Raw genomic sequence first — 13165 nt, forward strand, 5'->3', positions numbered from 1 at the left:
GGGGTTGTGGGAGGGGGGGATGGGCTATATGGGTAAGGGGCATTAAGGAATCTACTCTTGAAATCATTGTTGCACTGTCGGCTAACTAACTTTGTTGTAAATTAAAAATAAATTAATTAATTTTAAAAAAAGAGAATGAAGCAAGAGGCTTCAAGCATGCAGGCTGGGGCTCCAGTCCCAATGAGTGACTGTGTGTGCATGTAAGTGTGAGCACTCACATGGTGGGCTTAAACTCGTTACCTTCAAAACACAGAAAAGATCATTTTGAGTGGACGTGGGTGAAAAAAATTAAAACTGAAATGAGGACAATCAGAAGGAAATCTTGTGTGCAATCTGTAACATCCAATCCTGCTGTGAAAAAGGTGCCATCGGCAAGTTGTATTGCCCCACACAGGCTGGCAGGATTAAAGCTGCAGAGAAAGAAATTGAGAAGGAAATTCATTTATATTGAAATGCCATTCACAGATTGTGTGGTAAACTACTAAAATTTAAAGTCTTAGCTTTAAAACTGCATGAGGAAGATAGCCGGTATGTTGTCAAGTGAGTTTTGACCTAGTTTTCACATCTAGAGATTTTGCAGAGATCTTTTCTGTCGTTCTTATTATAGTAATGATTTCTGCTGGACACAGACGACTGAATCCCCACATGGACAGATAACACTGCTGGTTTTCTGGTTTTTAAGTGAGTTAAGGTGGTTTTGCGTGTTGTACAGGGTGAATTATAAATATATCCAGAATGACTTTTGCAAGGCAGTTCTGCTTCTAAGCTGCTCCAAGGGCTGGTGTGAGACTGGCTGAATGAAGAACAACATCTGGGGAGCTTGTTGAAAAACCCAGTTTCTGGGTCCCTCTCCTGGAAACTGAGCATGGAGGTGGTGTGTCCAGGAGTCTGTAACTTTTTGTTTTTTAAGTGCCACATGTGACCACAGTGGAGTTCGAAAAACATTTGCACAGTGCACTGTTGTGCTTTGAATGGAAACTGTGGCAAGGGCGATTGCCAAACTTTAAAACTATAGACAGGAATACCAGACAAACAGTGGCGCCTGGGTGGCTCAGTTGGTTAAGCGTCTGACTTTTGATTTTATCTCAGGTCATGTGTTAGAGCCCCAAGTCAGGCTCTGCGCTGATGATGCAAAGCCCACTTGGGATTCTCTTTCTCCCTCTCTGCCTCTCCCCTGCTCATGTTCTTTCTCCCCCCAAATAAATAAACTTAAAAAAAAAAAAAAAAGAATACAGACAAATATAACACCCACGTACCTACTACTCTGAACTGCCATATTTGCTTCAAGTATTACTTCCATCAAAAGAATTCTCGGGGGGGGGGCACCTGAGTGGCTCAGTTGGTTAGGCATCTGATTTTGGCTCAGGTCATGATCTCACGGTTCGTGAGTTTGAGCCCCATGTCGGGCTCTGTGCTGTCAGCTCAGAGAATGGAGCCTGCTTCACATTCTGTGTCTCCCTCTCTCTCTCTGCCCCACCCCTGCTCGTGCTCTGTGTCTCTCAAAAATAAACAAACATTTAAAAAAGGGAGAGAGAAATTGGTATTATGATAAAGTCCCTCTTTCCCCAGTGTTCAGCCCCATTCTCTTACCCTGCTTCACAGGCCACCACAGTCATGATTTGGTGTGTGCCTTTCAGGCACAGTCTGTAATGGTGCACAACCTTGCTGACAGGTGGCCAGTTCAAGAGGCCATGGCAAACCTAGGGTGGCAGTTTCACGGGAAGGATGGGCAGGGATGTTTCTCCAGAGAAGGGCCGGGAGGATCTTAACCAATTCCAAAAAGGAAAACATCCTGTACATTCAGGAACACTGAGGATGTACTGTGTGAGCAAAATGACCACAGCATCGCATTTTCTAGCAAAGGCGCCAGGGTCCAAATGAATGGATGGTGTTTCTCCAGAAGTGATAATGGGGTTCTGGGTTAGAAATGGCATTCTCCACAAAAATATTAGGAAGTGGTAGGGCACCTGGCTGGCTCAGAGGAGCGTGCAACTCTTGACCTCAGGATTGTGAGTTTGCGCCCCACGTGTAGAGATTAAAAAAAAATAAACTTAAAAAAAATAGGAAATGGTAGATCATAAGAAGTTATTATGGTCACCAAACTACTTAATTTGTAATTGATCATTTCTAAATTGTGTTAATTAGGCATTAAAATGTAATTTACTTTAATAAACCCACTTAAAAAAAAAAAAGAAATGGTGTTCTCCACAGACGTGGGGTATATCATGACTGCCTTCCATCATTTGTGCAAACAAGATTCCTAGTCACCTGCTGTTTCTCACCTGTGATTAGAGTCTCAGGAGTGAGAGGAGAATGGTTTCTGTCAAATTTTCCTTTCAGGAAAGGAAAAGTACTGAGCCCTAGCTTTGCAACTAGGGAGCTTTGATTCTGCCCAAGACAATTCCTCTTAGCTTTAAGTCTGCAATCCCCGCAGCCCACTATGCAATAATATTTCCCGGACAAATAATGACAAATGAAATAGCACTTTAAGCCATCTGTTCGAGTTGGTGCATTTTGCCTCTGGTGTTTATAAACCTGCTGCAGTAAAAAGCAAAAACAAAGCCCTGCGTTTAGCAAAAGGCATGGCTGGGTGAGCAGCCAGAAGTAATTTCCATCTCAGAAAGAAACACGACTTAATTTATTTTTATCCAAGATGTTTCAGGAGGTGTGTTTTGCTTTAGAGCAAAAAATGCAGTATGCTCTGGTATTGCCAGTCTGTCCTTTTCCAAACGCAAGGAGAATGTGGGGGTGTCACAATGTTGGGGTCATGCTTTTATGTCTAAATTTGGCTCTGTTGCTGAAATTAGCACTAAGAATCTTATGGAACATCTGCCTAACCAGTTCACCAAGTGGTTCCTGGTGGTGCCTGGGAGATGATGTTCATGGATGATCATCGGAGGTTGGCTTTGTGTTTTGTTTGCGTTGGAAAATCCCAATGGGGACTTCTCATTATTGCTTGGCTCAGGAACCTCACAAGCTAGCATTACATTTATTTGGTGTTTTCTACAGAACCGGACGACGTGAAAAGGTTGGATTAGCTAGTTCTCAGTGAGCTGTAGGGCAGCTCTAACCCATGTAACCTTTCGAGGAAGGTCAAATGTCCCCCAGAACGGGGGAAGCAATTTGGGGTCAGAATGCTTACAAGACTTTCCTGGGTTTGGTTGCTCGGCAGGGAGACGGAAAAAACAAAAACTCGTTTCCTTTGTCTCAAACTATTGGTCAAATAAGTAAAACAAACAGGAGGCAGCATTTCAAATGCACGTGGTGGGGGGAGGGGTTCGGGAAGAGCGCTGACAGGGTGCCGCTGTGTCACCTGGCAATGTTCAATGACAAAATGTCTCACGTGCAGCACCGGGGACAAACGAGTATGGTTTTATGGGTTTGAAGAGATCACTGGCACTCACAGCAGCTTGGGCACTATTTTGTAATCAGTTCTACCCCCCAGGGGACAACTGCTGCGTACCCAGAGGGGAGAACATGAAAGACGTTTTTGTCCAGAAACGTCTTCCTCGCTCTTTCGAAGAAAACAAAGGAGTGGCTGAGCTTTCAGTGTGTGCGGTGGTGCGTGTCGGACACAGTTCGACAGAAGGAAACGGACTTGCGATGATTGAAAGTTATTAATACATATTAATGAATAAACGCCAGTAACTGTTGGGTTTTTAAAAGATAGGTGATCCTTTTTCTTCTGCTTTCTTCATTTATTACCACAGCAGAAAATGTAATGAAACTGCATAAAACTGGAACTGCAGAAAATAAGTGCAGAGCAGCGATGTCTAGAGCAGCAATGCTGCAGCTTCTAGAAAAGCCTCCCCACCACCACTCCCTTTCAGAATTTTTTATTTTTCAATTTAATTTATTTTTTTAAGAAGGCTCCACTCCCAATGTCGGGCTTAAACTCACCACTGGGAGATCAAGAGTCACATGCTCTACAGACAGAGGCGGCCAGGCGCCCTCCTTTCAGGACTTTTTAAATCATTTTTTAACGATGAAGAGCCACTTGAAAATGATGGCCCGGCGGACGATTCTACGCTCTGGTAAAGAACACCCTTGCCTGAAACTGCAAGCATAAGGAAATGAATATTGAAGCGTGTCCTCAATCATGTGATTTCTCTCAGTTTTCTGTACCCTGTGTCTGCTCCTCCTCCGCTGGGTCACTAAGTCCCCGTATTTGACGTCTTGTTAACTCCCTTACACTCTACTGGTCCTGTTTGCAAGTCCCTCCGCATGGGGTTGAGCGGTGACTAAATTAGTTAACAATGCTCCCCTGGAATCGAACCAATTGAACCCTCACGGTTTGACTCCAGAGTGCAAACGCCCAGGGATCAATTGGACCACATTCTTTGTCACAGCTTTGGTCAGCTGGCACTGGCTTGATTTAGTGAATAGTTGCTTCAACCACATCAAATTTGACTTATGATCTTTATGTAAAATCTGCCTGATGACACAGAAGCACTTTTTGTAATTTTTTTTAAAATTTTTTAAATGTTTATTTTTGAGAGAGAGAGAAAGAGAGACTGGGAGGGGTGGGGGTGGGGACAGAAGATTGGAAGCCGGCTGCGCATTGACAGCACAGAGTCCCGATGGGGGGCTCAAACTCACTGAACCATGAGCTCTCGATCCAAGCTGAAGTCCGATGCTCAACCCACTAACCCACCCAGGCACCTGGGTAATTACCAGGTAATTACCCAGGTAATTTTTTTTAAAGCCTTCATGAACAGCGATTGGGGTAGGTTCGCTCTGGGCTTCCTTAAGGACCTCTTACAAAGCCCTTGCTACCCTCGGACAGCAGCTGTTTTGAGCACTGGCTGCTATCGCTACACCTTAGAAGCCACGTGAGTTCCAGCTAAAATGTACAGTGTACAATGTACCAAGGACAAGCACAAGTCTTAATAAGTTGGTTTCCTGTACTGGATCCAAACAAGTCTGACCGATCAAATGGGGAGAAATGAAGCCTCCTCCTAAAAAATGGTTTTGTTTCCTTCTATTTTCCTATACCTTCAGCCTATTAATGAATTTTAGGGTAAAAAATTAGAAAGCTGCCCCTAAGTAACTAGTTTTCAACTATGCCAGATATTAACAGTTCAGAAACTGGAAAGCAGCACCAGTCTCTCATTAGCATAACTCTCCTTGATTGCCCTCGCATTCTACCCTGGAAGAAAATACATTCCCCCCATCCCCCATGGGACTCAAAGTTATTTTCATTTGGAATAAAAATAAATGCAACCCACAAGCATCATTTTCCCCCTAAATTGATCTGTGAGGGGAGATAAAGGTTGCTCACCGCTAAGAGATTCTAGAAGCTACAAGAGATTCTGATTGAACAGTGTGATTTCTAATTAGCCAAAGACCCCAAGGCACCTGGCTGGCTCAGTGGACCCATGCTCAAGATGTGAGTTCGAGCCCCTCGTTGGGTGTGGAGATTACTTAAAAATAAAATCTTTAAAAAAAATGAAAAAAAAAATCTTTAAGAAGTTTCAGGATCTAATGTACAACATGGTGACTATCATTAATAATATGGAATTGTAGACTTGAAAGTTGTTGAGAATAGGTTTAAACATGCTCACAACACACATGCACAAGAGCTATGTTTTACATATGTGAAGTGATGGATTTGTTAATTATCTTGATCTTGGCAATCATTCTACAATATGTATGTATATCAAATCATCATGCTGTACACTTTAACTATATACAGTTATATCTGTCAATTATTACTCAATAAGATTTTAAAGTTTGGGGTGCCTGGGTGGCTCAGTCAGTTGAACGTCTGACTTCAGCTCAGGTCATGATCTCACAGTTCGGGAGTTAGTTCGAGCCCCACATCAGGCTTGCTGCTGTCTGTGCATACATAGCCCGCTTCAGACCTTCTGTCCCCTCTCTCTCTGTCCTTCTCTCACTTGCACTCTCTCAAAAATAAATAAAACATTAAAAAAAATTTAATAAGATTTTAAAGTTTGTTTTTAAGTAATCTCTACACTCAACATAGGGCTCAAACTCATGACCCTGAGATCAAGAGTCACATGCCTTCCCAACTGGGACAGTCACATACTCTCCCAGCCAGGCACCCTAAAGATTCTTTTTTTTCTTTTTAATTTTTAATTTTTAAAGTAATAAATAAAGTTTTTTTAAAAGCAAACTGAGGGGCACCTGGGTGGCTCAGTCAGTTAAGTGTCTGACTTCTGTGCTGACAGCTCAGAGCCTGGAGCCTGCTTCGGATTCTGTGTCTCCCTCTCTCTCTGCCCCTCCCTCACTCATGCTCTGTCTCTCTCTTTCTCTCAAAAATAAATAAACATTAAAAAAAATTAAAAAAGCAAACTGGGAAGAATAATTAAGAAGGAAACAAGATAACTAGATAGGAATATCCCAGGGGCCCTAAGGGAGGGATCTATAGAGGGGGGTTTCTAAACACTGGGCTGGTCCCCAAACTTCATACTCTGAGGATTTGTCTAGTCAAAATGAGACAAATGTGGGATGCCTGGGTGGGCTCAATCAGTTAGGCATCCAACTCTTTTTTTTTTGTTTGTTTAACATTTATTTATTTTTGAGAGTGCGCACACAAGGGAGGGAGGGGCAGAAAGGGGAACAGAAGATCCAAAACAGGCTTCATGCTGACAGCAGAGAGCCCAATGTGGGGCTCCACTCAGGAACTGTGAGATCATGACTCAAGCTGAAATCAAGAGTCAGATGTCTAATCGACTGAGCCACCTAGGTGCCTAAGCATCGAACTCGATTTTGGCTCGGGTCATGATCTCATGGCTCGTGGGATGAGCCTTGCATAGGGCTCCTTGCTGACAGTTTGGAGCCTGCTTGGGATTCTCTTTCCTTCCCTCTCTCTCTCTGCCCCTTCCCCACCCCAAATTTTTAAAATGAGGCAGATGAGGGAAATCAAGACAATACAGTAAGATTTTCATAACTGAATTTGTTCCATTTAGGACTGTCCTATGAGATTATAGGATCTTTGGGTCTTTCAAAATTCAAATGTCTATCCTTATATGATGATGATACTAATGGGTTGTTGTTCTTTTTTTAATTCTCTAACTTGCTGAAACGCAAAGTTGGCAAACCAATGTTGGTCTCCTTAAAGAAAAAAAAGTGATTCAGACCTAAACACACATGCACATTGAAAGTGAAGGGATGGATGGGGTGCCCATGGTTTGTGAGTTTGAGCCCCACGTCATGCTCTGCGTTGACAGTGCAGAGCCTGCTTGGGATTCTCTATCTTTGTCTGCCCCTCCCCTGCTCTTTCAAAATAAATAAATAAACATTAAAAAAATAATAAAGTAGGGGTACCTGCCGGCTCAGTTGGTTAAGCATCTGACTTCAGCTCAGGTCACGATCTCGTGGTTCATGAGTTCGAGCCCCACATTCAGCTGTCTGCTGCCAGCACACAGCCTGCTTCAGATCCTCTATCCCCTCTCTCTCTGCCCCTCTCCCCTCCCTTGCTCGTGTGTGTGTGTGTGTGTGTGTGTGCATGTGCATGCACATGCGCACATGCACACACTCTCTCTCAAAATTAAACATTTTTTAAAAATTTAATAAAATAAAACAAAGATTGTAATGAGACAAAGGAGGACACTATATAAACATAAAGGGAACAATCCAACAAGAAAATATAAGGATTGTAAATATTTATGCACCCCACATGGCAATACCCAAATACATAAAGCAGCAATTAAAAAACATCAAGGAAGAAATCAAGAGTTATACAATAATAGTAGGGAACTTTAACACCCCCTTACATAAATGAATAGATCCTCCAAATGGAAAATCAACAAGGAAAGAGTGGCTTTGAATGACACATTGGACCAGATGGATCTAACAGATATATTCAGAACATTCCATCCTAAAACAGCAAAATACACGTTCTTTTCAAGTGCACATGAAACATCCTCCAGAAAAGATCACGTTAAGGCACAAAGCAAGTCTCAACAAATTAAAAAAGACTTATATCATGCATCTTTTCTGATGACAAGGCTATGAAACCAGAAATAAACTACAAGAAAAAAACTTGGAAAGAATAGAAACACACGGAGGTTAAATATCATGCTACTAAACAATGAATGGATCAACCAAGAAATCAAAGGGGAAATAAAAAAAATACATAAAGATGAATAAAAATGAATACACAATGGTCTAAAATCTTTGGGATGCAGCAAAAGGTGTTTGAAGACAGAAGGTTATAGCAAAACAGACCTACCTTTCCAAGAAGCAAGAAAAATGTCAAGGAAACAACTTAACCTTATAACAAAAGGAGTTAGGAAAAAAAAGAACAAACAAAAGCCAAAACAAGTAGGAAGGAAATAATAAACATTAGAGCAGGAATAAATGAAATAGAAACTAAAAAACCAAAAAGAACAGATCAATGAAACTAGGAGGTGGTTCTTTGTTTTTTGTTTTATTTATTTACTTTTTTAACATTATTTATTTTTGAGAGAGCACAAGAAGGGGAGGAACAGAGGGAGGAGACACAGAAGCCAAAGCAGGTTCCAGGCTCTGAGCTGTCAGCACGGAGCCCGATGCGGGACTCAAACCCATCAACCATGAGATCATGACCTGAGCCAAAGTCAGACACTCAACCGACTGAGCCACCCAGGCGCCCCAGAAAATGGTTCTTTGAAAAGACCAACAAAGTTAATAAACCTTTAGCCACACTCATAAAAGGGAGAGAGAGAGAGAACTCAAAATAAAATCAGAAATGAACAGGAGAAATGGCAACCAACACCACAGAAATACAAAGGATTGTAAGAAAATATTATGAAAAATTATATGACAACAAATTGGATAACCTAGAAGAAATGCATAAATTCTGAGAAACACAACCTTCCAAAACTGAATCAGGAAGAAACAGAAAATATGAACAGACCAATTACCAGCAATGGAATTGAATCAGTGATCAACAAACTTCCAACAAACAAAAGTCCAGGACCAGATGGCTTTACAGGGGAATTCCACCAAACTTTTAAAGAAGAGTTAATACCTATTCTTCTCAAACTTTTCCAAAAATAGACAAGGAAAGAAAGCATCCAAATCCATCCTATGAGGCCAGCATTACCCTGATTCCAAAATCAGATAAAGACACTATAAAAAAAGGAGAACAGGCCATTATCTCTAATGAACATAGATGCAAAATTTCTCAACAAAATATTAGCAAACCAAATAGAACAATACAATTAAAAAAATCACTCACCACAATCAAGTGGATTTATTCCAGGGATGCAAGAGTAGTTTAATGTTCACAAATCAATCAACATGATACATCACATCAATAAGAGAAAGGATAAAAGCCATATGATCATTTCAATAGATGCAGAAAAAGCATTTGACAAAGTACAATATCCATTCATGATAAAAACTCTCAGCAAAGTGTAGAGGAAACATATCTCAACATAATAAAGGCCATAGATGAAAACCTAAAGCTAACATCATACTCAGTGGTGAAAAACGGAGAGCTTTTCCCCGAAAATCAGGAACAAGATAAGGATGTCCACTCTCACCCCTTTTATTCAACATAGTACTGGAAGTCCTGGCCACAGCAATTAAACAACAAAAAGAAATAAAAGGCATCCAAATTGGTAAGGAAAAAACAAAACTTTCAGTATTTGCAGATGACATGATATTATATATAGAAAACCTTAAAGACTTCACCAAAAAAGTATCAAAACTGACAAATGAATTTAGTAAAGTCACAGGATATAAAATCAATATACAGAAATCTGCTGCATTTCTTTTTTAATGTTTTTTTTTTTGAGAGAGAGAGTGAGAGAGTGCACACACACGTACATGCACACAAGCGGGGGAGGGGCAGGGGGAGAGGAGGAGACGCAGAATCAGAAGCAGGCTCCAGGCTCTGAGCTGTCAGTGCAGAGCCCGACCCAGGGCTAGAACTCAAGAACTGTGAGATTGTGACCTGAGCCAAAACCAAGAGTTGACGCTTAACCGACTGAGCCACCCAGGCACCCCTGTTGCATTTCTATATACTTGTAATGAAGTAGCAGAAAGAGAAATGAAGAAAACAATCCCATTTACAATTGCACCATAAAGAACAAAAATGCCTATAAATAAACTTAACCAAGGAGATGAAAGCCATGTACTCTGAGAACTATAAAAAACACTGATGAAAGAAATTGAAGAAAACACAAATGGAAAGACATTCCATGCTCATGGGTTGGAAAAACCAATATTGTTAAAATGTCCAACCCAAAGTAACCTACATATTTAATACAATCCATATCAAAATACCAACAGCATTTTTCACAGAACTAGAACAAACAATCCTAAAATTCATGGAACCACAAAAGACCCTGAATAGCCAAAACAATCCTGACAAAGAAGAACAAAGCTTAAGATATCACAATCTCAGATTTCAAGATATATTACAAAGATGTAGTAATCAAAACAGTACAATACTGGCACAAAAACAGACACATAGATCAAAGGAACAGAATAGAGAGCCCAGAAATAAACCCATGATTATATGGTCAATTAATCTACAACAAAGGAGGCAAGAATATGCAATGGGAAAAAGACAGTCTTTTCAACAAATGGGAACATTGGACAGCTACATGCAGAAGAATGAAACTGAACCACTTTCTAATACTATATACAAAAATAAACTCAAAATCAACTTAATTGTGAGACCTGAAACTGTAAAAATCCTGGAAGGGAGCACAGACAGTTACTTCTTTAATATCGGCTGTAGCAACATTTGTCTAGGGATGTCTCCTCAAGCAAGGGAACCAAAAACAAAAATAAACTACTGGAACCACATCAAAAGAAAAAGCTTCTGCACATCAGAGAAACCAGTCAACAAAACAAAAAGGCAGCCTACTGAATGGAAGAAAATATTTGCAAATGACATATCTGATAAAGGGTTAGTATCCAAAATATATAAAGACCTTATACAACTTGAAGAACATTATTTACAGTAAACCACCATTTTGGTAAAAAAAAAAAAAAAAAAATATATATATATATATATATGCCCCCACACACACATGGTTTCTTATTCCTATGACATCTTCAGAATAATTTTTTAAAAACTGGTAACCTCTGAGGGGAAAAAAATGTATGTACATGAACTGACAATAGAAGCGACACGCTTTTCAATATAAACCTTTCATACCTTTGCTTTTGTAACATGTCTATATTATTAACTCAATAATAAAATATAAAAATAAATTACTGTCACTAAAATGACAGAACTATAAAAAAACATATATACACCAAAAAAAAAAATTTCCAAATCATCCAATTTAAAAATGGGCAGAAGACATGAACAGACATTTCTCCAAAGAAAGGCATCCAGATGGCCAACAGACACATGAAAAGATACTCAATATCACTCATCATCAGGGAAATGCAAATCAAAAGCACAATGAGCTATCACCTCACACCTGTCAGACTGGCTAAAATCAAAAACACGAAAAACAACAGGTGTCAACAAGGACGTGGAGAGAAAGGAATGCGCACTGTTCGTGGGAATGCAAACTGGTGCAGCCACTGTGGAAAACAGTATCGAGGCTCCTCAAAACTTAAAAAGAGAATTACCATGGGGTGCCTGGGTGGCTCAGTCGGTTGAGCATCCGACTTCAGCTCAGGTCATGATTTCCTGGTTCGTGGGTTCGAGCCCTGCATAGGGCTCTGTGCTGACAGCTCAGAGCCTGGAGTCTACTTCGGATTCTGTGTCTCCCTCTCACTCTGCCCATCTCCCATTCGCACTCCGTCTTTCTCTGCCTCCCAAAAATAAAGTAAAAAAAAGAATTACCACTAGATACAGTCACTCCACTACTGGGTATTTACCTAAAGAAAACAAAAACACTAATTTTAGAAAAGGGGCACCTGAGTGGCTCAGTCTGTTAAACATCTGACTCAGACTCTAGATCTCAGCTCAGTTTTTTTTTTTTTTTTTATAGCGGTATGAGGGAGTAGGGGTGGGATGGGGGGACTGGTTGGGGGAGGAGAGGCTCAGGGAGAGCCCCACCTGCTGGAGTGTTCAATCCCATGACCCTGGGATCATGATCTGAGCCGAAATCAAGAGTCAGAGGGTCAACCGACTGAACCACCCAGGTGCCGCTCAGCTAGGGTTTTGATCTCAAAGTCATGAGTTCAAGCTCTGTGTTGGGCTTCATGCTGGGCATGGAACCTACTTTTTTAAGAAAAAGGATATATGCACCCTTATGTTTATTGCAGCATAATTTACAGTAGCCAAGATATAAAAACAACCTATATGTCCATCAATAGATATAAATGGATAGGGAAGATGTGGTATATACATACACACACACACACACACACACACACACACACACACACACTGGAATACTGCTCAACCATCAAAAAGAATGAAATCTTGGGACACCTGGGTGGTTCAGTCGGTCGGCTGAGCATCTGACTTCAGCTCAGGTCATGATCTCGATGTTCGTGAATTTGAGCCTGGCATCGGGCAAGCTGCTGTCAGCACTAAGCCCGCTTTAGATCCTCTGTCTCCCTCTCTCCTGCCCCTCTCCTGCTCGTGCTCTCTCAAAAATAGATAAAAATTTTAAAAAAATAAAAGAGAATGAAACCTTGCCATTTGCAACATGGACAGAGAAAGCATAATGCTAAGTGAAAGAAGTCAGAGAGATACAAATACCATATGATTTCACTCATGTAGAATTTATGAAACAAATGAACAAAGAAAGAACAACAACAACAAAACCAGACTCTTAAATACAGAGAACTGGTAGCTACTAGCGGGGAGGTGGGGGTGGGGGGATGGTTGAAACAGGTGAAGGTGATTAAGAGCACACTCATTGTGATGAGCACTGAGTGATGTATAGAATTGAATCACTATATTGTATACCTGAAACTAATATAACAGTATGTTAATTATACTGGAATTTAAAATAAAATAAAACAAAATTTTCTTATTTAAAAAAATTTTTTTAACTTTATTTTGAGAGAGAGAGCAGGGGAGGGGCAGAGAGAGAGGGAGAGAGAGAATCCCAGGCACTCTGCACTGTCAGCGCAGAGCCCGATGTGGGACTCAACCCATGAACTGCGAGATCATCACTTGAGCAGAGATTGAGAGTTGGATGCATAACCGACTGAGCCACCTGGGTGCCCTAAAACAAAAAATTTTTAACGTGGAACCAGAACTCTGAGGGCAGCTCAGCCATGGTAGGTC

The sequence above is a fragment of the Herpailurus yagouaroundi genome, unplaced genomic scaffold (assembly GCF_014898765.1).
Source record: "Herpailurus yagouaroundi ecotype Mexico unplaced genomic scaffold, PumYag 67793, whole genome shotgun sequence".
NCBI lineage: Eukaryota > Metazoa > Chordata > Mammalia > Carnivora > Felidae > Herpailurus > Herpailurus yagouaroundi.